Source organism: Lepus europaeus, chromosome 1, assembly GCF_033115175.1.
Source record: "Lepus europaeus isolate LE1 chromosome 1, mLepTim1.pri, whole genome shotgun sequence".
NCBI lineage: Eukaryota > Metazoa > Chordata > Mammalia > Lagomorpha > Leporidae > Lepus > Lepus europaeus.
Window position 1 is genome coordinate 165,558,964 of NC_084827.1, and position 25,005 is coordinate 165,583,968.

Genomic DNA, 25,005 nt, shown 5'->3' on the forward strand with positions numbered 1-25,005 from the left:
GTGTTATTTACCCAAATTTCAAATTGATGGCTGGAACTACTTCCTCCCGTTGTTATAATACATCATTCAAATAAGAATATTACTCATCTTAACTTTTAAAAATTTCTTGGGTCCAGCATTGTGGCACAGTAGGTTTAGCTGCCACTTGCAGCATAGGCATCCCCTATCAAAATGCTGGCTCAAGTCCTGGCTGCTCTGCTTCTGAATCCAGTTTCCTGCTAATGCACATAGGAAAACAGCAGATGATAGCCTTAGTATTTGTGTTGCTGTCACCTACATGAGAGACCCAGATGGACTTCAGCCTGGCCCAGTCCAAAATGTATTTATAATAGTATTGGGCTACAAATCCTGAGCATTAAGGTTTGCAAATGCTTGCAAAGGGTCAGACTACTTCTACACGATTATCATTGGGTGAGAACAGTAAAAACAGACACTTTCCTAACCCCAGACCATGGAATAACAGAACAGCATCTCCTCCTCAATCATAGCTGTGTGATCTCATGGTGCTTACTCAAAAAAATAAGGAGCCTGAACAGGCATCCTTTTGGATAAAATGATGATAAAGAAGGTTAATTGACACTCACTTGATGTTCACCTGATGAGAGTTGTTATCATCACAAATTTTTAAAATTGTGCTGTCTGAGCAAGGTTTTCTCTGGGAGGAAAGGGAGATGGAGAAGTGACATATTGTCCTTAAAACACTTTTCATCTCCAAGCCCTTCAGGGCACAGAGATAGATGTAGAAGAGATGGCTATGGAACCAGCACAGACAACTACTTTCCAGTGGCATCATCATCAGTTCATGTGACCACAAATGCATTAAATGTGTTTGATGCATAATTTCAATAGTTATTGGGTAGAAGTACACAAAATCACCTCTTTGAACTAAAACTCACAATTTGTCATAAGGAAGCAGCTAAAAGAATTGAGACAAAATTCTGAATGGTGTCATAATTGGGCTCTGGATTTACATTTTTGTTAAGCATTGTATGGCTTAGAAAAATCTAATAAAACAATCTGACAAATGCAATAGATTCCAGCTGACAGCATAGCCTGGAGGCATGTGCTCCTACTGACTAAGAAGCTAAGATGTCACAAAGTTCTCAACCCTCCCTTTCACTTTAGCCTCTGAGTATTTCTTGTGAAGTAGAGAGAAGACACTGTCAAATTTAAATTTTAAATAGATTCATATGGGGCAACATGGAGGGTTTTTTTTTTTTTTAAGGAAGATTTTTTTTTTACTTATTTCCCATAGAAGGAGACACCCATCCCACTAATCATGTAAGGACTTTGATAGCAGCTGTATTTTCATGTGCATACAAAGCATAACCTTGCAGTAAGTTTAATTTCCTCTAAAATGAGATTCTAATTATTTCCTAGTGGTGCTGGTTAAAGGGTAAGTTCCACAGTCTCTTTCTCTCCTGGGTCTTCACTTCTCAACTATGACATTGTCCATGGCTTCAGGCACCCTGAAAAGTTTTCTCATGCTTGCCTGAATTCTACTCTCAAATTCTTCTTGATTCCAAAGATACAAGCATTTCACCGGTCCATTTACTTTATGCAGGTTTGTACTAAAAGTTAGATACAGGACAAATGACAAAAATCACATGGACAGATTAGGGCTGGAAATTTATCAAAAGTTGTTCAATAGGCAAGGTTCTGTATCCATGAACAATCCCATGTGTGTGTGTGCTGAAGACCAGGACTCTCTGTGTCCAGATCATTCATTGAGCTGATCAGATGGCAAAACTAACTGCCCTTTGACATCCAGTAGGTAGCAGAAAACCAGAAAAGACCCTCTATCTTTTTTTTAAAGATTTATTTATTTATTTGAAAGTCAGAGTTACACAGAGAAAGGAGGAAAGGCAGAGAGAGAGGGGGGTCTTCAATCTGCTGGTTCACTTCCCAATTGGCAGCAATGGCCAGAGCTGAGCTGATCTAAAGCCAGGAGCCAGGAGCTTCCTCTGGGTCTCCCACGCAGGTAAAGGGTCTCAAGGACTAGGGCCATCTTCTACGGCTTTCCCAGGCCACAGCAGAGAGTTGGACCGGAAGTGGAGCAACCAGGATTCAAACCGACATCCATATGGGATGCCGGCACTACAGGCAGCAGCTTTACCTGCTATGACACAGCTCCGGCCCTAGAGAAGACTTTGCTCCAACAGCTTGTCTTTGGTTCTGTTTTGCATAGCCTAGGGCTTGTGACTGTAGCTTTATGTAAGTTCAATATTACCTGTTGCAGTGCACTGTGTACTGGACGACTGCCTATCCATGATGTGATGCACCCCCACTTATGCTCTGTCCTGAACATCCTTCCTGACAGCAGCTCTTAACACAGGTTCCTCTTTTTATCTCGTTTTTGTGACACCTTACAACTTCACGACATGGTGGCTTTGATCTGGGTGGTCTCCTAACTGGATGATCTTCCAGCACACGCACACTCAGCAGCACCATCATACCAATTCACTCAATACTGTGCAGCATGAATAGAAAATAAGCATCACATATGTAAATATTTTTCTTATCATCTTAGTCCCTTAACAAAAAAAAGTTCTTCACTCTCACCTATTGATTTAATAAAAATTCCAAACTTCAGCTTAACAACTGAGATCTAACCTTACTTGCTGGTATTCCTTGGGCAAACTTTATCTTCCTTCCACTCTGGTCACCTTACCATTTCTGACCATATGCTATTCCTCATGCCTCCCCAACGATGTCATTTAAGTTATTACTATGCCTCTACCTAAAATTCTCTCTCTACACCCTCTGAGAGTTGAAATCTTTATATCCTTTAAAGTCTGGTCTACCTTCTGATTCAGAAAATGTCTTTGTGGAAGCATCACTCTTCCTCATGCTTTCTGATAGTCATTTTGGAATTGCAAAATGTTCTTCAAAAAATTACAAAAGTATCCCAAAATTAGGATTATTCAAAATTTGGTCAAATGACATTTTTTAAAGATTTATTTATTTTAAAGTGGGGGGGGGTGGAGAGACAGAGAGAAGAGAGAGAGAGAGAGAGAGAGAGAGAGAGAGAAAGATAAAGTGACTCACCTCCCCGAATGCCTACAACAGCTGGGGCAGGGCTAAGTCATAGCCAGGAGGCAAAAATTCCATCCATATCTCCCACTTTGTTGGTAGGAATCCAAACAGTTGAGCTATCATCTGCTGCTTTCTTGGGGGCATTAGCAGGAAGCTGGATCAGAAAAGGTTTAATCAGTACTCAAACCAGTACTCTAATATGGGGTGAGGGCATCCCAAACCACAGCTTAACCTGCTGCAGTACAACACCCACCCCAGTTCAACATCTTAAGGAGTTCCATACCTCTCTGATGTCTTCTACTCTTAATATGAAACTTTTTAAACTATTATTGCTAAACATAGGTTAGGAAAAAACATTTTTAAAAAACTAGATGGTGGTTTAGAAATCATATAGGAACCTGACTGCTCATAATTACATAATTATCTTTCAATTATCTAGGTCAGTATGTAGCAATAAAAAACAAAGAACTGGTCCCTGGGTCTTCAGATATAAACCCAGTGCCCCTTCTGTGAAGAATAGTGCAGGAGGCCATGGGATTATTATGGCTAGTGGGAATCTAGAAGAAGCCAGACTAGAAAAGAGAAATTTTATTCTCTCAATGTGGAGTCTTTGATAGCAAGATGGTCTCATGTTGTTGTTAAATCTTAAAACTCATGCCCCATTTCTTGAACTAATGAGAGCCTGTTCTGAATGACGATTCAGGTTCACTAGTGAGGCGGATTGGATATGATTTGACGGGCAGCCAATGGTTGAAAAAGGCATTTCCAAATCATTAGAAATGGAGAAAGAAGATACCATTGAATCAATGCATTCATTCATTAGTGTCTGAAAGTAAAATGAGGACTAAAACATGCACAGTTCCTGCTGTCAAGGATTGTAGGGTCCAGAAGTTGATGTAATGTAGCTGAGACAAGAGGGCTGAGCTCTTTAAAAAAGCAATCTGGTGTTTTATCCCAAATAAGACCCCAAACGTATAAAACGTGTGCTAACTAGCAAAGTGAAATTTGTTTACTCTGTGTCCTTATTGCTGCAACGTAATATTATCTATCAACTTATCATTCCATCCTACATCCTGTACTTTCTCCCTACAGTTCATGTAGTATATCATTCACAAGCAGTGTGTAAGGTATCTTGTAAAAGTGAAGGAGGTGAGCCAGAAGTGAAAAATGCCACCTTTTGTGTGTGTGTTACAGCATATCCACTGACATACATCTTTATATTACATTATTTTGTTTTTTCCTAAAAATCTTTTGAAAACTTTGATGGCTAATCTTAATGTAAATAAAGGAAGATTTATAATGTGCATAAATATGGGTAGGCAAATACTTACACATATGTATCCTTGGTTTGTATATGAAGTCAGGTATTGCTATAACAATACAATTTTCACTGTCTTCAAGGAGAAATGAGCAATTCTAAATATATGAATTTTGAGTCATTTTATCCTGAATAAAGACTTTTTGTTTCATTGCCTTTAATGACTACTGTATTTGATAAGAATTTCCAAGAAATAATATTTAATGTTACTAAGGCTTGGGGAAATGGTTTCTCCCATATATTGATGGTGGAAATAAAATTGGGGAAAACTCCCTGAAGAACAGTTTGGCAACACAAACAAGAAACCTATAAAATGTGTAAATCATCTGATATATTAATTCTACTACTACATATTTATGAAGTGGATCATCAATGTACAAATATGTACTTACAAGAATATTTGTTATAATATATTCTACAGCAGAAGAAACCTAGACTTCAACGATTTATGATAATGTACACGATGATAGTCCTAGAACACATTCCATTCTATACAGTACTTTGAAATTAAGACATAAATACATATTTATTGACATGGAAAGAGGTTCATGATACATTAAGTGAAAAGAGGATTCTAAAGAAAGTAATAATAGCTAATATTTACATAATGCTTACTACAAGAAAGTCGCATGTCTTTGCAGTTTATATACAGTAACGTTTCAATTTCAGTGATATTATCCTTGGTCTATCGATGAAAAAAATAAGGTCTAGAGATATTAAGTGATTTGCCAAAGATAAAACTCCTCATAAATGACAGATGGACACTTTAAACTTAAGCAGTTTGGCCGCAGAATCCATATTCTCTGTCTACCTGATATAATATCTGTCATTGTAGAAATACATTTATGTTTTGCTTGCAAACTCAAGTTTATTTTGTATACAAAAACCAAAATATAGAATGATATCCATAAGACATATATGGCTGTCCTTAAGTGACTAGATTTTTATTTTAATTATATTTAGTCCTTTTTTTCCATAGTGAACAATGTATTGCTTATAGTTATAGTCAAAAAGGAAAAATGGGAAGACTACAAACATTTTCTGCTCTGTGTAACCAAAGATCATACCACAGGAGCATATTCCTGACCTAACGAATGGACATAGCAACTAGAGCTCCCAAGCACAGCAAAAAATATGCCCAATAAGGAAAATCTGCATTGGGATAACTGGAAATTGAATGATAATATTATTCTCTCAACCTCCATGAAAGTGAGACACATTAGAATATTGAGTTTCTTCTTCTGGCCACTGAATTATTGTTTCTTTATCAAATCTTCAATGGTACCACAATGACCTGAAAGAAGTAATGTAGCAATCAGAAGCATCTAACTCTTCTATACCAGGTATTGGGTAGCTATAGATGCTGCTGGCCCCTGAGTTTGCTTCCAACTCCAACTGACAGTAAAAATATTTACTTGCAAATCAACTGTGGGCAATTGTCAAATACAGCTTGTCACAGCAAGGCTTTTATTTGGAATTCACATTTAACCAATGTGATTTGTTTGCTACCAATTTTATCCAATAACCTTTAAGATGTGAATGCTGAAGACATAAAAGAAAAACATAATTCTTAAATTTAACTGCTCTGGATGGAATTAAGCCATGCTTACTTCAAGTCTCAGAAAGAAGCTCCTTCATTTTTCCTGGTAGAAAGAAATACACTAACAGTGTCTTCCAGTTTTATTAAAATAATGCTGTTTTGACTTTCTGATTCTCTTCCTTCTTTCCTTCCTTCCTTCCTTCCTTCCTTCCTTCCTTCCTTCCTTCCTTCCTTCCTCCTTCCTCCTTCCTCCTTCCTCCTTCCTCCTTTCTCCTTTCTCCTTTCTTTCCTCATTCCTTCCTACCCTCTCCCTTCCCTCCCTTCTTTCCCTCCATATCTTTTATAAAAAAAAAAAATTGTACTTCAGTTTTTATGTTATCTTGTAAAAACTGTCCTACGAGTAGATTAAACAATCTGAGCACAGCTCCCTTCAAGAAAGCTTGTAACCCTACACATGCTTTCAGGAAAAGTGCCTTTTCAGGGAATGAAACTTTAGCCACCACTGCATGCTGCTCTTGTCTGAGCTCTGCGATTGCTTCGTTATTTCTCCCCTGAGGATTCAATGGATTTGGTTCAAGCACCATTGAACGTGATGCTGTATTAATTGCCCTGGAGGGTAGCGAGGCCTTTGAACTGTGGCTGTGAGGGATATTTTGCTGTAAGACATGTGTCAGCACTTGGCTGGTTAACTCTGGGACTCGGCTGTGCAGCATGCTGGGACCAAGGATCTGGAAAACTACTTTGCATCCTAATCTTACATCTGTTTTCCATCATGTAGTGAGATTGACTGGCCATTCTAACAGGGAAGCGTCATTCTGGAATAGCCAGAGTCTAAGTACAAATATTGTACTGTCAAAGAATATTAAGAATTTTCCATCATTTTTCGAAGTTCTCCCCAACAGCTGGCACACATAGGTGAATGGGTGATGCAATGTATTAATTGCCTGACCCTTCACCCGGAGAGGAATTGTATGTGTGTAAGTTCTGTGTCAGCATTATGACAATGAAACTTAAATTGAAGATGATTCCTCTGCTTTCAATGAAAATAAAACCTCATTTTTCAATGGCCTGATTTTGAACCCATTGTAGGTTTCACATGCCACTCAGAGATTATTCATACTCAGTTGAAAAGTAGAGTTACATCTTCAATGCAATCAACACCTTTCTTTCAAAGATTACTGCTTGTCAATTCACCTGGAATAGTTTCTGCTTTCTTCCAATCCTGTAGCCACCCTATTGCTACAGATGGAAACAACCAAGAAAGCCTACAACTGCACAGTAAGTCTGTAATTACAATTCTCAGTTGTATCGCAGAGTTATAATTGTATTCCTGGACTTCTACAAAGCAGATCAGTTTTGTCTCCTCAAGATGCTATGGCCTCTCATATGATACTGGTCACTCTGACTTCTGACACTGGTGACCAGCTTTGAAATGGTTATAGACACACTTCATAAATGTGCATGTTGTCATTGGAAATAGTGCAGGCAATCTTCAATTTCTTTGGAAATGTCCATTATAACAGCCCTTTGTTCAAGTCCTGTGATGAGAAAAATCAGTGCAAAATAATCGCTGGTGGGTGTGCTGCACACCTCCTGAATTTGGAGATAGAAAAAAGTCTGCAGAAACCTGGTCCTGATAGAGCTGCTTCCATAATATCTGCAGGAGGAGCAAAGTGACTGATTGTGTCAGAAAAGCATTTTACTAAGAAAACTTACCTAACACATTGTGCTTCTTTTCCTTTGATTTTTATTGTTAATTGAATGCATGGTAACAGATTGAGCTTGGAAATGCCGTCCTATTTGTGGCTGCAAGAGAGTTGAAAGAGTATGTTGAAAATTCACTGCTTTCTATTACTATTATTATTTGATTCTTGTTTGATTATAACCATCCTTCTGCAGGCCAGTGTGTAAGCACTCATCCTAAACTCAAGACTGATCCTAAAAAAGATGACAATGAAGAAGAGCAGCCCCGAAGAAAGCTTTGAATGTCAAATCCTGCTGTCTGTGGTTCATCTTTCTTCCTCTAACCTTTTTTTTTTTTTTGAAGAATTTCTGATTATTTTTTGGGCAAAGGCTTCATTTCCTTGGTATCATCACTTAGTTACTCTGATTTGTTAAGAAGGACATACACTTTTTTAGAGTATAGCCACTCATTTATCTCATTTATTCAGCCCAATTTACCGTGGTGTTTCTTTTTTTTTCATCTTTTAAATTTTTATTTTGCAATATTTCAAATAATGCAAAAAAGTATGAAGAGATCAATGAGATTACAGACCTTTAACAACTTTTACCATTTTGCCACAATCATTTCATATGTAAATATATATATATATATATATATATTCACATATATGGTTTTTCTGGAAAAGTAGGGTTGTATATATTAATATCACATAATGTGGGAGTCATGACAAGATCATAAAGTGAGGAAAGAAGGCTGTATTATTATATTAGGGATGTATTTCAGTGAAGACATTTATAAATATCTATATGCCCAATAATATGGCATTCACACTATTTTCAAACAAAAAATCATTTTTAAAAAGACAGTTGGTTTCTTAGTAGGTAGTTTCTATGCTTTGTTTTCTTATTATATTCTGATTATTATTATGATATGTTACTTTTATGACAAAAATATTGTTTATAGTCATTTCATTTTTAGAAATAAAGAACACAGTTTGCAGAATGGATAGAGTTTTGATAAATAATGTTTTCCATTTTGAGTGAGTGTGAGATTTTATGAAAATGTGAAAGAATGTATAAAGAAAAAACTATGTACATTTTGAGAAAATATGGGATGGCTGACAGAAAAATAATTCACAAAATACTTAAGTGTGAAGTACTACTAGAAATATTTCCAAATAGCTGAAAGAGTAAGATTGAGTTTACTGTTTACCTATTTTCCCGTTATAATGGTTCTCTATCTTTTTAATATGAAAATATTTAAATCTGAAACCATATGAAGCTGGCAACGAATTGCTGAGAAAAAGCAAACATGGGTTAAATTAAATACAAATTTGCATGTTGCATTCACGTAGAATACAAAAATACATGTCAAATTGAACATATATGTGTGTGTACATAAATTATACCCAAACATAATTTTGTCCTAATGAAAGTTTTGTATTTCATCCTAAAAGGTACTTGTATCATTAAGAACAAAGCAAGTTTAGAATCTACTCTTCACTAGAGTGCTACAGTAAGATAGATTTGTGAGGAATACAGTAAGAATAAAATAGAAAGAAATGGGGATTTGCATAAAAAATGATGTGTTCCAACAAAAAGATTTGGAAATTTTCAAGATTCCATAATAAATTCATAGTTAAGCCAATAAAAGCAGAACAAAAGATGAGTACATTTACTGATCTTTATTATCCATACACATCTTGTCATTATTGATACACATTTATTCTAAAGTGATCAGTTCAATAGAGCTAACCCATGAAGAACCATTGTTTAAGCAAGGTCTGCGAAATGAGAGAGGCTACAGGAGGGTCCTCACCCAGAGCCGCCCTCTGTGTCCCGCATGCATAACCCCCCATTTATTCTCATTAGCATTACATTACTGTACATGCATTTTCCTACATATTATTTCATGTGTTCCTCACAGACACTCCAGTTACAAGAAAACAAGCTCAAGGAAGGTACTGGATTTCCCAAGAAAATGGCAATTTTCAAATTTGAAGATCCTTCTTTTACACAGCAACTGCTTCTAAAATGGAATCAGATCAACTTCTAATTATTCTCTTTCTCAGCCTAGCCAAAAAGAAGTCACTCGCTGTTAGTGAGCCCACATGGTTGTACTTTAGTAAATATTAAATAACAGTGAAAAACTGGACTTCTGAAAAGTAATTGTAAAGCATATAGCACTGTGCCTGGATCATAGTATAAGTGTGGGTTAAATAAAATAAATAGACTATGTGGAGATTTTTCTTATTGCAGCATTGATACTGTTAATCTCAAAACTTGGGATGAATTGTTGAACATATCCTCCACAAAATTCAAAAGTCAGATATTATAAAGTTTCAGGTATGAAAAATGAATAAGTCCTGGAGACTGCTACAAAGCATAATGCACAGCTCCTAAAGTGGTGTCTTAGACTAAAAACTTGAAACCTTGTGAAGAAGATAGATATTATGTTATGTGTTCTTATCACCATCATGAAAGCAATAACTATAATAAAGAAGGAAGTGGTAAGAAAGTGATGGATATGTGTATAACTTGTTCTGAAGGTTTCATAGTATATACTATTTCCAAACTCATCAGATTATATACATTAAACACGTACAACTTAACATGTCAAATCTTATCTCAATAAGTTGGTTTAAAAAAAACAGGGGCCAGCATTGTGGCACAACAGGTTAAGCTGCTACTTGCAATGCTGGCATCCCATATCCAAGTGCCAATTTAAGTCCCTCTGGCCCAGCTTCCTGCTAACGTGACTTAAAAAGCAGTGGAGGATCACTCAACCACTTGAAACCCTGCCACTCAAGTGAGAAACCAGGATTGAATTCCCAGCTCATGACTTCAGCCTGACCCAGGCCTAGCTGTTGCAGATAGAAGATTCTCTCTCTTCTATGCCTTTAAAATAAATAAACAAATAAATAAATAGGTAAATAAATCTTTAAAAAATCTCAAGAGAATAGTATAGCACTACTCTCAGAGAAAAACAGAGCAGAATGTTTTTAGGATTCATGCTATTTAGGGAGAAATGAAAGCACTGAATGTCAAGTGGGTAGTAACCCTAGAAATCATAATGAATGAGCTACTCTAGGTCAGATCCTGCTCTTTCAGCATCCCTTATCTGATTCTCATCTACCAGCTCCCCAACCTCTCCAGAATACACTGGAACCAGCTCCTCTGGAAAGACCTTTTCCACATCCTGTGCATGGCCCTTCCAGCTGCCAAGAACTAATAGCCCATCTTCATCACACACCTGTCTGAGATATGACCTCATAGCAAGTGCACATAATACTCAAGCTAAATGACTTCTGTGAAAATTACCTGGTGCTCTCCTGTACATGTCCTCATATAATTCTCTAGAGAGAGAGAACATCTCCCACTCCTTTGTGGCCACTCAGATTATCACATACAGCTGCCAAATCCTCAGCTGAATACTATCCCCCTCCCTTAGAGTTTTAACATGGGCAACAGAGAGTGGTTAATTCTGAAACCCTCAGAACTGTCATTTACTCCTATGTGAACTGGGGCAAATCACTTCCCACTATGATGGTGAATGTCTTTATCTGTAAAACAGAAAATTTCTACTTAGAATTGTATAAGAATTGTTAAAAAAGATTGTAAAGTCCATAAATTCAATAAATCATAGATTTTTAAAGTTTAATTCAAGGATGAATTTATTTTTCTAATGGAATTTATCTAGTATTATTTTCTAGCTTTTCTTATTTTGTACTGTAGTGGTTTGAAAATATATGCATAAATCCTTTGACTCTCTTATACACATGTTGAATCTAATTCCTTCCCCTTGGATATGGACCAAGAATGGGCTGGCCATTGTGACTTTGTTCTACTGAAGAGGATTGAATGATCATAACATGCTTTGACTTCCCAAGCCAGGCTTAAAAGCTGAGAGGGACAGGAATTGTGATACAGTGGGTTAAGCCTTCCCTTGCAATAGGGACATCCCACACTAGAGCACCAGCACAAGTTCTCAGATGCTCTGTTTCCAGTAAAGCATTACTGCTAATACACCTTGGAAGGTAGTGATGATGGCTCAAGTGTTAGGGCCCCTGTTAACCACGTGAGAAACCCAGATGGAGTCCATGCATCCTGGCTTCAGCCTGGCCCAGCCCTTGCTTTTCAGGGATTTGGGGAGTAGATCATCAGATGAATGATCTCTCTCTCTCTCTCTCTCTCTCTCTCTCTCTCTTTTCCCTTCTCTCTGTCACACTGACTTTCAAATACACATATAAATTTTTAAAAAATAAAAGGTGACGGAGCTTTTCCTGGCTTTCTCTATTTTAGAACACTTGCTTTTAGAACATAAAACTCAGATTATCTGGAGAGGTCCACCTGTATGGAAACTGAAGCTCCAAACCCTCAGTCTTTGCTACACCCCCAGCTAATAGTTGGTGCTATCTTGCTAATCGTGTGAGTGAGCAACCATGAAAGCATACCCTCCAACTCAAAACTGAGCTGTTCCACCTGACACTAACTTACATGAAAATCCTACCCAAATTGGAAAGTTTGGCCAAAATAAATGATTGCTATTCTTCACAGCCACTAAATTTTGGTAGTTTGTTATACCACAGTAAATAACAGTACCGGTATTTATGCTCAAAGTCAAGCACATTTAAAATCACTCAGAGCTCAATAAATGCTTTGTTATTAATGCTTAATGTAATTGATCTGGGCATACTCTAGACCAATAAAATCGATTTTCATTGTGTTTCTTTGAAATAAAATATGTTTATCATTGGAAAAATAAGGCATTAAAGCAAAAGTGTTATTTCACCATTTTCTCCTTTGAAATTCTTATTCTGAAGGTGAAGTGATCAAAACAACATTTAATAAGCAGTTAGAGAGCATCATATTGAATGAGGAAAAGCTGGAAGCACTTCTCTAAGATCCAGAACCAGACAAGGATGCTCACTGTCTCCATTACTATTCAATATAGTTCCAGAAGTTTTAGCCAGAACAATCAGACTAGAGATAGAAATCAAAGGGATACAATGGTAAAGGAGGATTTCAAATTATCCCTGTTTGCAGACGACATGATCCTATACATAGGGGAACCAAAACATTCCACTAAGAAATTACTAGAACTCATAAGAGAGTTTGAAATTTGCAAGATATAAAAATCAACAAAGAAAAATCAATAACATTTGTATACACAAACAACGTCATGACAAGAAAGAACTTATAAGATCAGTTCCATTCACAATAGCTACAAAAAATTTAAATACGTTGGGATAAACTTAACCAAGGGCATGAAATATTTCTACAATGAAAATTGCAAAACATCAAGGAAAGAAATAGAAGAGACCAGAAAATGGAAAAAGTGTTCCATGTTCATAGGTTGGAAAAAATAACATTATCAAAATGCCCATACTACTCAAAGTAATTTACAGATTCAGTGTGTTCAAAATACCAAAGATATTCTTTTCAGATCTAGAAAAAATGACCATAAAATTCATATGGAAACACAAGAGACACTGAATAGCTAAAATAATCTTAAATAATAAAAGCCAACCAGGAGTCACCACAATATCAGATTTTAAGATATATTACAGAGAAATTACAATCAAAACAGCCTGGTACTAACACAAAAATATACATGTGAAATAATGCAACACATTAGAAACCCCAGTAATTAATCCATGCTTATACAACTAATATTTGACAAACAAGCTAAAAAATACTCCCTGGAGAAGGGACAGTCTCTTCAAAAAAGGTTGTTGGGAAAACTGGGTCTCTGTGTGTGAAAGTATGAAACAAGATCCCTACCTTAAGTCCTTTACAAAAATTAACTCACGGCCGGCGCCGCGGCTCAATAGGCTAATCCTCCGCCTTGCGGTGCTGGCACACCGGGTTCTAGTCCCGGTCGGGGAACCGATCCTATCCCAGTTGCCCCTCTTCCAGGCCAGCTCTCTGCTGTGGCCCAGGAGTGCAGTGGAGGATGGCCCAAGTGCTTGGGCCCTGCACCCCATGGGAGACCAAGAGAAGCACCTGGCTCCTGCCATCGGATCAGCGCAGTGCGCCGGCCGCAGCGCGCCAACCGTGGCGGCCATTGGAGGGTGAACCAATGGCAAAAAGGAAGACCTTTCTCTCTGTCTCTCTCTCTCACTGTCCACTCTGCCTGTCAAAAAATAATAATAATAATAACTCACAATAGATCAAGAGTCTAAACTTAAGACCTGAAACCATCAAACTACTACAGGAAAACATAGGTGAAACACTGTAAGAAATTGGTATAAGAAAGGACTTCTTGGGTAAGACTCCAACAGCACAAGCAATAGCTAAAATAGACAAATGGGATTACATCAAGTTAAGAAGGTTCTGTTTATCAAGGGAAATACTCAAAAAAGTGAAGAGGCAACTGACAGAATGGGAGAAAAAAATTGCAAAATATACATCTGATAAAGTATTACCATCCAGCATATATAAGGAATCCAAGAAACAAAATAAACAAACCAGTTAAGAAATGGGCTAAGAATATGGATAGGCATTTTTCAAAGAATGAATTACAAATGACCAATAGATACAAGGAAAGATGCTCAAGATCACTAGCCATCTGGGAAATGCAAGCAAAAACCACCGTGCTGTTTGACCTCACCCCAGTTAGAATGGTTTTCATCTAAAAATCCAAAAATAACAAATTCTGGCAAGAATGTAGAGAAAAAGATACCCTAATACACTGTTGGTGGGAATGTAAACTAGTACAAACATTATGGAAGACAGTAAGGATATTCCTCAGAAATCTGAAAATTATTCTACAGTGTGACCCAGACATCCCACTCCTGAGAATTCACCCAATGAAATGAAATCAGCATAGGAAAGAGTTATCTGTACTCCAATGTTTACAGAAGCTCAATTCACAATAGCTAAGGTATGGAATCAGTGCAGATGCCCACCAACTGATGACTGGATAAATAAAATGTGGCATAGATACACTATGGAATACTATTCAACCATAAAAGAATGTAATCCTGTCTTTTGCAAAAAAATGAATGCTATTGAAGACAATTTTGCTTAGTGAAATAGGCCAGTCCCAAAAAGACAAATATCGTATGTGTTCTCTGATTTGTGGTAGCTAATATATAGAGTATAAAAAATGTATATGAGTGAAATTGACATGAGGTTTGATTATTGTTTGTATCCCTTGTCTATACTACTAAGAAACAGTGATCTTTCTACTTTGTATTTATTAAATTCCTTATTTGGTGGAGGATTAAGCTTGTGATTAGAAAGTAACTTAAAAGTATGTTATTGCGGCCGGCGCCGTGGCTTAACAGGCTAATCCTTCCCCTTGCGGCGCTGGCACACCGGGTTCTAGTCCCGGTTGGGGCGCCGCATTCTATCCCGGTTGCCCCTCTTCCAGGCCAGCTCTCTGCTATGGCCCAGGAAGGCAGTGGAGGATGGCCCAAGTGCTTGGGCCCTGTACCCTCATGGGAGACCAGGAGAAGCACCTGGCTCCTGGCTTCGGGTCAGCGAGATGCGCCGGCCGCAGCGACCATTGGAGGGTGAACCAACGGCAAAAAGGAAAACTTTTCTCTCTCTGTCTCTCTCTCTCTCACTGTCCACTCTGCCTGTCAAAAAAAAAAAAAGTATGTTATTGCAAAAATTAAAAGAAAAATAAGAAAGGAAGGAAGAATGGTCAGAACTATTATGTTCTTAAAACCAAACATACAAACTACATGAAATCTTTTCTCTTTATATAAATAAATTTATTATTTTTAACTTTTGTTTAATAAATATAAATTTCCAAAGTACAACTTTTGAATTATAGGGGCTTTCTTCCCCCATAACCTCCCTCCCACGTGTAATCATCCTTTCTCCCACTCCTTCTCCCATCTAAGATTCATTTTCAATTATCTTCATATACAGAAGATCAACTTAGTATATACTAAGTAAAGATTTCAACAGACTTCACCCACCAAGACACACAAAGTATAGAGTACTGTTTGGGTAGTGGTTTCACCATTAATTTGCATAGTAGAACACATTAAGGACAGAGGTCCTACATGGGGAGCAGGTGCACAGTGACTCCTGTTGTTGATTTAACAATCGATATTCTTATTTATGACATCAGTAATCAGCTCTTGTCATGAGCTGACAAGGCTATGGAAGCCTCTTGAGTTCACCAACTCCGATCTTGTTTAGACAAGGCCATATTCAAAGTGGAAGTTCTCTCCTTCCTTCAAAGGAAAGTACTGCTTTCTTTGATGGCCCATTCTTTCCGCTGGGATCTCACTCACAGAGATCTTTCATTTAGGTCATGGTTTGTTTTTTTTTTTTTTTTTTTTTTTTTTTTTTTTTTTTTGCCACAGTGTCTTGGCTTTCCATGCCTGAGAAACTGTCATGGGCTTTTTAGCCAGATCCAAATGCCTTAATGGCTGATTCTGTGACCAGAGTGCTGTTTAGGGCATTTGCCATTCTATGAATCTGCTGCATATCCAGCTTCCCATGTAGGATCATTCTCTCCTTTTTAATTCTATCAATTATTATTTGTAAACACTGGTCTTATTTATGTAATCCCTTTGACACTTAATCCTAATTTTTTGATCAATTATGAACTTAAACTGATCACTTTAACAAGTAAGATGGCATTGGTACATGCCACCTTGATGGAATTGAATTGGAATCTCCGGCACATTTCTAGCTCTACCATTAGGGGTAAGTCCGAGTGAGCATGTGCCAAACTGTACATCTCTTCCCTCTCTTATTCCCACTCTTATATTTAACAGGGAACACTTTTCAGTTAAATTTAAACAACTAAGAATAGGTGTGTGTTAATTAAAGAGTTCAGCCAATTGTATTAAGTTGAACAAAAAATACTAAAAGGAATAAAATAGTAAGTTATTCCTTGACAGTCAAGACAAGAGCTGATCAAGACATTGTTTCTCATAGTGTCCATTTCACTTCAATAGGTTTCCTTTTAGGTGCTCAGTTAGTTGTCACTGATCAGGGAGAACATATGATATTTGTCCCTTAGGGACTGGCTTATTGCACTCAGCATGATGTTTTCCAGATCCCTCCATTTTGTTGTAAATGACTGAATTTCATTTTTTTACTGCTGTATAGTATTCTATAGAGTACATATCCCATAATTTCTTTATCCAGTCTTCTGTGGATGGACATTTAGGTGATTCCATGTCTTAGCTATTATGAATTGAGCTGCAATAAACATTGAGGTGCAGATGGATCTTTTATTTGAATAAATTTTTTTAAAAGAAATTGTTGCTCAAAATTACATTCTATACACTAAAAATTGCTTGTCACTTTGAAATACTTGGCAGAAAAAATATATATAGATTACTGGAAGGTTAAGTAGGTAGAGATAGCATTTTCCCAAGAGAGGGACTATCTTTTTCAAGTACCAACTTTTGTTGTTCACCACAGATTCTATGACATGTTAGTACACTGAATTTTAAAAATGAAGAATTATAGTCCTCTGAATGGATTGATTCTGACATCTGGAACATGAATGAGTACAACCCACTAAGTTGGAATTTTGGAGTCTCAAAAACCCTAGACTCTTCAATAAAATAGGAGGTGGGAGGAAATAGGACCTAGTCAACCATTATAAACTAATTAATCATTTTGATTACCTTCAGGGAGAAAACAATATAAACTAAAGATAGGCATTATATTTCTCATGTAATTTAACAATGAAACTATTGTGTAAGAAATGTAAACAGATTCATTAATGTATGGCGACCCATTGGTTTCCAAAGCAAAGTTGATGGGGGAAGCGGACCACACCTAGAAATGCTGCTTACCTCATAGAGAAAGAGCTCCAGTCATCTCCAACAACCTTGGAAAACTGACATCTTGGGAAAGAAAGATGTCCTAGTAGTCCTAAGAATATTCCACATCCACTCAAAGACATGAACAAAGTTTCTTAGCTATTTTCCGTGTAGAAGCACTAATGAAGAACTTTAAGAAAGAGGCAGCAATCGGATTATTTCAGAAAAAGTAGAAATGGGATTTGAATCATTCCAGTGATTGTACTTGTCTGTAAACTTTCTTTCAACTGGATAAACTTGATCATCATTGCTTTTGATGAAATGTAGGGCCAAAGTCATATGAATCATATGGAAGTATTTATTTGTGAAGACAAAACTATTTATTTACTGGGTGTTGCCTATTGAAAATGGTTTATAGGCCTATTCTGTGATGGCTTTTAATCTTTTGAATCTGCTGTTTGCCAGTGAGATTTTAAGCAATCTGAGTGTAGGTAGGAAAAACAAGCAGGGGTAGACAGCTCATACATGACCATAATTGCACTTACAAAGCAATTGGTACTGTAGAGAGAGTTTTCAGTGAATATCAGGAAACGTGTTTGCTTTACCTCATTTTGGAGTTTCATATTCCAACTCAGAGACCCAGGTACTGAGATGGACTTTGTTGCAGGATGGCTTTGGCACATAGGATGCTTTTTGTCCTCTCACTTTCCTCAACTACAGTGAAGACATTTTTAAAGGAGAGGAGAGCTAACCTTACTTCTCTGCGTCAACAGATTTCCTTGTTCACTTTTACAGGAGAAAATAGAAAAAGGTTCTATATAGACTCAGAACAAAAGTCATAAATTATCTCTAGATAACAACAAATGAATATACATCTCAACTGTAGCTCCAGAAAACCGTAGTTAAAGATGGGTACTACCAATCTGGAACTTATTCTGTTTTTTAAATTTAGGCAGTCTTGTTCTGAATAGCTGGTTTTTAAAGAAAAAGAAACTAGTTTAACTTTTGAAATCCCAACTGTCAAACAATACGTTTATACTAACTTTGGAAATGTTCTTTGGCAACCATTTACCAGGATAGCTTATTGTAGGGACACTTAACAAGTCAATTTCAGAATAAATCCGACTGATGAAATGTGAGTGCTCTGCTTGACTTTGTCTTATGAAGTTGACTTTTTATAGAATTTTTAAAGCATTCTTGGAATTTTCAGACCTTGAATTGATTTCCATGTTGATATTTAATCTGATTAAGTTTAAACCATCTGTCTATAAACATTTGGTAATTTTTTCTCTAGCTTTTAAAAAAATCATATATACAAGAAGTAAAATGTAATAAACCCACTTGTGGTAATTTCATTATATTGTGGTATTTTAGGATCACTTATTGCTTATGGGAATTCAAGCCATTTTAGTCAGTTCACATACACACACACACACACACCCATACACACACACTGTTGCTTTTAAAAATTTCTGTAAAACTTTTTTGGGGACAATACTTGCAGATTAAATTTCAAGAATCAATGAGAACCAAATTCAATTTTAAGTTACATGTACATCCCCTTCCCTTGAGTGTAAAAGCAATTTTACCTATTTTGTATAAAATATATTGTAGGTTAATGGATATTTATATTGCAAGCTTCTTAATGAACTCTCATTTTTAGAATAAATAACTTTTCTTACAATTGAATATTTTTGAGTTTTTATTAAAAAATTTCTCTGCATTTAATTTTTTCATGAATATATACTTTAATTCTAAGTTGATATGACTGAGAACATAAGGCTAAAGGATGCCCACAGACATAACTTTGAGTGTGTTTGTGTGTGTCCAGGTGCATAATATGGACCAATATTTCAATCAAAGGCTGGTGGTATGTCACAATTATTCTGTCCTTTAAGATCTGCCTCTTACTGAGGTCATTTTAGTGGTTTATAAAATGCCTTCTTGGTGGAGATTGCTGGCTTCTTCTTGGCCTAGAAAAAGTTATAGTTTCAGAATTCTGTTTAAACTGGTAGCAATCTATCTTAATGGATAGGTTTAGTGTTTCCTAGGAAGAATGGAAGAAAAAAAACATTATTCTTAAATATACTTCACAAAATAACAACCTGCTGGCTAAGGAAAGTTATAAAATTGAAAACATTGCCCTTCAGCTAAGTAAAAATGACTTCACTCTTTTCTAAGAATGTTATTTGTATTTATTCTCATATTAGAAGGAAAAAATAACTACCACCCTCGGCACTAATAATGCATTTTAAGTAATTCCAATTTTTAAGTGGTATTAACACCCACACAGAATTCATACCTCTATTTGTGAACAAACATTTACAAGGATCATTACTCAGAAACAACTTGAAATATGAAATGATCAGTAAAAATAGCACTCTGCTTTTGGACATTTCTGTCATTCTATGTGACCTTTTTTCTTCCATAGCTACTTGACTGGGTTTCTTTGCCAACCTACAGTACTGAGCATTTAAAAACAGAATTAGTAAATCCAGTCTATTCCAGGAGTCGACTGGTTTGATCTTATAAGTTGTGCCAAGACTATCTGATATTTTAAAAAGGAAAAAACCTTTCTCCAAAAAAAGGGAGAATGGAAAATTACTTGTAAGGAAAGGAAAAGTGGGAGCAAGGGGACTGATTGATAAGGAAGTCTGTAAATCTTTAACTTCAGCTCTGCGCTGTCCTCCACTTGGCTATCAGTTTATTTATCTCCTGACATTTCCCTCTTGGTCCACAGTGGAGATTCCAGTTTATAAACCCCGCTGAAACGTGATCCCATAACCCTCCTGCCTCTACTGAAGGGCCGACCTCACCTCCTGCTTTCCTGGACAGTCGGCAATGGTAAACCCTATTTCCTCCACTGCCTCACCATGTGTGTCTGCATCCCCCGGCTTAATCCCCCCAGAAGTCTGTCCTCTTCCTGTACGATCCTAATCCCTGCACCTGTGTTCTCAAGCGCCTTCCCTTCTTGTTTTTCTTGTCTCATTGTATTTCTTCCTCAATCTGTACATGCTCAGATCAACTGAATCGTAAAAGTAAAACGTTTCTGTCTAACCTGCTTCTTCATCAACCTATTATTTATTGTCTCTTCCTGATCTAGCTTTTGGAAAGAGAAAGCTGGCCCTGCTGTTCTCACCTCTTCCAAAAGCTGTTTTCCTGTGAGTGAAAGAGGCATGGGCTTTAGTCTCTCTCACTCTCCTGGAGATCTCCAAGTAACTTCAAATCAGCAAATTCAGACACGGTATGCCTGAGAATGCATTTTCCTAGCTTTGCTTGGACAAGTAGCAAAAACTGAGAAAGAGAAGTCTATCAAAATGTACCAGTCCCTGTTGCAGTAGAAATTCATTGCTAAAGAGACACCAGAGGCCGGCGCCGCGGCTCAATAGGTTAATCTTCCGCCTTGCGGCGCCGGCACACCAGGTTCTAGTCCCGGTCGAGGTGCCAGGTTCTGTTCTGGTTGCCCCTCTGCCAGGCCAGCTCTCTGCTATGTCCAGGGAGTGCAGTGGAGGATGGCCCAAGTGCTTGGGCCCTGCACCTGCATGGGAGACCAGGAGAAGCACCTGGCTCCTGCTTTCGGATCAGCGCAGTGTGCCGGCTGCAGCGCGCTGGCCGCAGCGGCCATTAGAGGGTGAACCAACGGCAAAGGAAGACCTTTCTCTCTGTCTCTCTCTCTCACTGTCCACTCTGCCTGTTCCAATCTGCCTGTCAAAAAAAAAAAAAAAGAGAGAGAGAGAGAGAGAGACACCAGACTCTGCATTTGATGGTGGCTAGCTCTCATTGAGGACATTTAAACAGAAGACCTAAAGTCACTTTCTCTCTCTCTCTCTCTCTCTCTCTCTCTCTCTCTCTCTCTCTCTCTCTCTCTCTCAACAGCAGCAAGATCCTAGAGGGTGCTGCTGCCCAAAGACCAAGATTCATCCAGCTATAAGGACCACTCACCTAGGACTGTAGTAAGATAGGAAATAAACAATAGCCTTCTATCCCATTAAACCACTGAAATGTATTTGTGGGCTACTGAGCATGTGCAGCCCATCCTGCCTGAAGCAGGTGCTGCAGACCAGTATCCCTCCCTCAAGTTCTCGGATTTTGCATCACAAAACTTTCTGGTTCTTCTACTGTCTCTGACATCCCTTCACAGTTTTCTCTGATTATGCCTCTTCAAATGCACAAGTGACCTAACGCCGGCCCCAATTGGCCACAACTGCCAGAACTACGCCAATCCAAAGCCAGAAGCCAGGAACCAGGAGCTTCTTCCAGGTCTCCCACGTGGATACAGGTAGGCCATCTTCTACTGCTTTCCCAGGCCATAGCAGAGAGCTGAATCAGAAGAGGAGCAGCCAGGACTCGAACCGGCCCCCATGTGGGATGCTGGCACTGCAGGCAGTGGCTTTACCCACCACGGCACAGCACAGGTTCTGCCACAGCTTTTAACCCAGCACCACAGCTACTATTGATCCAGAAACCAGACACTGCTTCCCCTTTACTCTTTACCTCTGCCAGACCAAATTTTCTGCTTCCTATGCTTCTTTGTCTAGCTAGTTCCAAATTCAAATTCTAAGGCTAATGAATCTGATTGAGTAAGCTGAAGTTACAAGCTGACATCCTGTCAGAAAAGAAGGTCAGGTATAAGTACTGGGCTAAATTGTGGAACCTCAATATTCATACATTCAAGTCCTCATTCCCAATACCTAATAAAGTGACTACATTTCACTATTATATCTTTAAAGAAGTAAATAAGTTAAAAATAAGGAGGGCCCGAAATCCAATATGACTGATGTACTTATAAGAAGAGAGAATTTGGGAGTAGATGGGTTGAGAGGGAAGACCATGCAAGAAGACAACCTGCAGGGGTTCTTCTCCCAGGTGTTGTAAAAATAATTTAACAAATACCTGGCTTTAGTGACTGCAGAGATGTTACTAACCAGAATTACCTTTCAAAAGTGATTCTTACTTCAGACTGCAACTATAATGCCACCATGGGGCAGGGATAGCAGGAGGTCTGACATTGTGGCACTGGCTTCCCTCATCACAATGCCAGTTAGAGTCTGGCTGCTTCGCTTCTGATCCAACTCTCTGCTCATGCACCTGGGAAAGCAGTGGAAGATGGCCCAAGTGCTTGGGCCCCTGCACCCACAGAATAGACTCTGATGGAGTTCCTGGCTCCAGCTTGGCCCAGCCCTGACCATTGAGGCCCTTTGGAGAGTGAAACAGTGAACCTCACTTCCAAAGTTACAAGTTAATGGCTCTGGGATAAAATATATTATTTTTTAACAAATAAATGAATTTTATTGCTGAATTTCCCACTAACACTAAGAAATATTTTTTAAAAACACTGACATTACACAAATTATTTAGGAGCCCAACAGTTAACCATAGTTTATAATAGAAAAATAGAAAAGTGACATTGGAAAATTTTTTTTGCTAAAAGTATAACTTCTTACAGCAAAGGACTATGAACCAATGAATGACACAAATATGGGGCTAGAGAAGTACTCAGGCACCACCCAAAGATCCTAGTCTGAGCCATGAACCAGATTTCATTTGAGCATTTATACATTCTGTTTGCTTCTGAGCTAGTCTGTCCTGTTTTTGTCCTTCTCTTTTAGGAAAAGAGTTAGGACTTGACTGTTGTTGGGACAAAGCACTATATGTGAATTTTGGAGAACTTGGAGGGGTTGTCCTTCTCCCTTGATACCTGAACAAGAGAACAGTTAGTATACTTTAACCTTAAAACCTTGTCCCCGACCTAGCTTTTGAATATTATAGACTCATATGATTTTCTTAGATGCTATGCCATCTCTATACTGTTTATGCACATTTTATATATATATATGTAAATAAATGAAATAAGTATGTACATATGTATGTATAAACATAATAATAAAATTCCTTCATTTAAAAAAAATACAGCTTGAACCCATACAGACCCAGATTGAATCATTATATAGATTCACTGAAAATGAATCTTGATATGAATGGAATGGGAGAGGGAGCGGGAGATGGGAGGGTTGCGGGTGGGAGGGAAGTTATGGGGGGGGAAAAGCCATTGTAATCCACAAACCGTACTTTGAAAATTTATATCTACTAAATAAGTTACAAAAATAGAGATTCACTGAAATCTATATCATTATACAATATCTTATATATATCATTATATAATATCATTATAGCAATTCACTGAAATAGCTTCTTTCTGGATTCTTCTGCATGTGGCTAATATTTTTGTTGTTTTTTTTTTTAATTTGTTTATTTATTCCTTCTGGGATTGGCTTAAGGCTCTGATATGACGCAAATGTGCAGTCATCTATCTTCAGGGTCAAATCACACACCAACTCTTCTCTTTTGAAACTGTTTCTCTGTGTCGGATGGATGTAGTATCTTGACTAAGTGGTCTATAGAAATAGATGGAAATACATCCAAGAAGGCACTCAGAGGAAAGGTAAGTGTTGTCTGTAATCCAACCAGGGTCACAGAAGCAATGGTGGGAAGCACAACGGCCCCTGCAGCAGTAAAGCCTTTCATGACGTTGTCTGTGTACTTGACCACCACACACGTGAAAAAGCCTCCGACCGTTGCTAAAAAGATGATAAACCAGACATGATGTGTGTAACCATAGAAAAATCCTTTTTCTTTCATTTCAGCTACATCTGACAAGTAGACACCGACTAATGTCACAACAATCCCTGATAGATATATTTGAATATTTCTCACTCAAAGGGAAGTGTCTGAAACCTTTAAAACTTTTTCAAAATACACTTCTGTAAATCCTGAACACAATTCAGCAACAGCTATGGCAGCAAACCCTAATAACAGATTCTGATCCATTGCAACTTCTGTAGCTTGGGCTGGTTTCCACTGTACAAGTGTGACTCCATCACGTAGCATAAAAAGTGAAATCCATGTAACTTGCTGAGGGCCCTATTTAACATTGAAACAGTACATAAAGTAGTACAGGGAATCTTCAGTTGGTAGGGCACCTGGTATACTGCTGCATCCAGATTGCTAAGGGCTAGGAAAGCCATGTTGTTCTGAGCAGCAAACACTGGTGATGGCACACTTAACTTCATCAGTTCTTTGGGGACTCCAAGACATTTTCACTTAGAGATGTCTTGAGTCTACGCAGACTATCAGTGTCTTTAGCTAAGAGTCCCATGCTTAGCAATAACTGCAACTTCTGTGAAACACAGAGCTGTGGTTGAAAAGCAGCATTCTGTGTATGTTGTCCTTGTGTATCAACCTGTAGTATTAAGCTGAGACCCCAAAGTCATGACCATCAAGCAGTGTAATTTGAATACTACACTGACATTTTCTCTTGGGGTAGCCATGGTTTAAATGTCATTTTTAAAAACATATTCAATAATGTTTATCCTTATTTTAGACTTATTTATTTATTTATTTATTTATTTATTTATTTATATGAATGCAGAGAGCCAGAGAGAGAAACAGAGATCTTCCATCCACTGATTCACTTCCCAAATGGTCACAATGGCAAGGACTGGGCCAGACTGAATTCAGAAGCCAGGAGCTCCATCTGTGTCTCTCATGAGCGTGACAAGGCTCCCCACATGTACTTAGGCCATCTTCTTCTGCCTTTCCTTGCACCTTAGCTGGGAGCTGGATCATAACTGGAAGATCCAGTACATGAACCAGCACGCACATGGACTATTGGCATAACTTTG

General features: G+C 37.8%; 1 pseudogene; it reads right to left on the minus strand.

Moving 5' to 3' along the window:
• Positions 1–23,642: 23,642 nt before the first annotated feature.
• Positions 23,643–24,651, minus strand: LOC133763499 (CMP-sialic acid transporter-like; annotated as a pseudogene).
• Between the last annotated feature and the right edge of the window lie 354 nt (positions 24,652–25,005).